Consider the following 2666-nt stretch of genomic DNA (forward strand, 5'->3'; position numbering starts at 1 on the left):
CCAATTTCTGTCCCCCATTTTTAACTAGTTCTGCAGTTATGCAATCTGATCCTGGTGCTTTATGGTTTTTCAATTTGTTGATTGCATCTCTTACTTCCTTTAACGTTGGCTCAGGTATCTGGGGTTCTGCTGTATGTATTTCGTATGCCTGCTCATTTCCTGCTTCCTGGTGTACATTTAATAGATGCTCAAAATACGCCCTCCATTTACTGAATATAGCACTGGGGTCTGTCAGTGTTCCCCCAGCATCTCCTCGAAGTGCATTTGTCCTAGCCTTGAAGCCCTTCCTATACCCATTTATGTCCAGGTAAAGTTCCGTAATGTTTTTTGTTTTACTGTTTGTTTCCATTTTTGTAACTTGATTGTTCAAATAACCCCTCTTCTTTGCCCGTAGCCTATGACCAACTTCCCTTCTCAAGTTCAAGAACTCCTTTCGTTTTCTGTCTCCCATTCTATCCCAATCTAATCTCGCTTTTCTCCTTTCCTCTACCAATTTCTTGCATTCCTCATCAAACCATGGTTTCCTCCTGCTCTTCTTAATTGTACCTATTGTGACCTTCGCTGCCTCTTTGATATTATTCCTCACACTGATCCACTGTTTATTTACATCCTCGTCTTGATCTTCATGTGTCCTGAGAGCATCAAACCTATTTGTAATTTCTATCATGTACCTTCTTCTAAAGTTTTCATCATTTAGCTTGTCAGTGTCGAACCTAACAAGTTCTGCATTGTGACACCTTGATGTTGCTGTAGATAGCCGTTGGTGAACTTTGGCAACTACAAGAAAATGATCAGAATCGCAGTCTGCTCCCCTGAAAGTCCTAACATTTTCTATACTAGTGTGCCATCTCCGATCTACAAGAACATGATCAATTTGGTTTCGGGTGTGTCCATCAGGAGAGACCCAAGTTGCTTTATGAATGTCCTTCCTCTTTAAATATGTGCTCTCAACAATCATGTCTTTTGAAACAGCAAAATTAACCACCCTTGTGCCATTATCATTCAAAATGTTATGCAAACTTTCTTTCCCAATTGTAGGCCGGAATGCTTCCTCCTTCCTTATCTTCGCATTAAAATCACCTATGATTAATTTTGTATCATACGAGGAGAACTCATCCCACAGTTGATCTAGTTCTTCATAAAAGCTGTCTTTAACAACCTCTTCAGTGTCCTCCGTTGGTGCGTGTACATTAATTACTACTAGTCTATTCCACCTGCCGGACAACACTGTAACTGATAGTTGGTCACTAATGAACCTTATATCTCTGATTGCGTGAAGCACTTTTCCCTGTATTGCGAAACCTGTTGCAAAACTGTGAGCTTCCGCACCTCTATAGAAAAATGTATAGTTACCCCTCTTTATGCTACCCTCCCCCTGCCACTGAGTTTCTTGAATAGCTGTAATGTCTACATCATATCTATCTAATTCGTCTAATAATGTCTGGAATCTTCCTGGCCTGTTCAAACTTTTAACGTTCCATGTTCCCAACCTGAAAGTTCCTTTCGGCCTGAATCTCTTCGAAGTAGGTTCTGCCCGGAGATCCGAATGGGAACCTAGTTTACCTCCAGAATATTTTACTTCAAAGGGACCCATGGCCATTAATGTTGGTGATTCTTGATGAATAGATTTGCTAGGAAGAGAAGAAGAAACAGGGATGGTTCATCACGCCATCGCCTGCATGAACACAAGAACTAAACACAAAAAAACAAATAGCAGTATAAAATGATTACACTACCCATATGGTAGGCAAGTTAAACCAAAAACATGCAAACAGTACAAAAATGAACCCACCACACACACACACACACACACACACACACACACACACACAAATCCTTACCCAGCACAGAACAACACAAAACACAAACAATGACCACACACAAGCCACAAAAGAGCAACAACACACACACAAAACAAAATGGCACATACTCACCTACAATAACAAGATTGTTCACAGAATAGGCAACATATTAAAGAAACAGGGACTCCAAATAGGATATAGGATGGAGAACACAAGACAGAAAAAGACCAGAACACAAGAAACACCCCTGGATAAATTTAACAGGTCAGGAATATATGAACTCACATGCAACACTTGCCAGTCAGTATACATAGGACAAACATGCAGAAACTTCAAAACAAGATATTCAGAACATCTCAGAGCTTTAAAAAGCAACAGCTCCCATAGCACATTTGCTGACCACCTTATAGCCAACAACCACCACCCAACCACAGTAGAAGCAGACTTAGAATACTAAAACCCAGCCACAGCCTATACAGCAAACTGACCATTGAGGAAAATTTCCATATAAAGAAGGCAATAGTGGAAGGAAAACAGGTCTTAAATGAATACACTACACTCTGCAAGGGCACACTATTTAACACATTAAAAGGAACTTTACAAATGAAAACAGCACAAACAGATAAAGCCTACACACACACACACACACACACACACACACACACACACACACACACACACACACACGAAAAATAAATATACTAAAAAGACGCACCATTTGCACACAAATAGGAATACCATATAAAAGACAACAAGCACAGCTAAGAAACACACACAAAGATAAAATGCAAATAAAATTCAAATTTGGCGCCAAACTCTCTGGTAAACAAATGAACACTGACTGAGCTGGGACACATGACAAAT

Source organism: Schistocerca serialis, unplaced genomic scaffold, assembly GCF_023864345.2.
Source record: "Schistocerca serialis cubense isolate TAMUIC-IGC-003099 unplaced genomic scaffold, iqSchSeri2.2 HiC_scaffold_1251, whole genome shotgun sequence".
In the NCBI taxonomy this organism is placed as follows: domain Eukaryota; kingdom Metazoa; phylum Arthropoda; class Insecta; order Orthoptera; family Acrididae; genus Schistocerca; species Schistocerca serialis.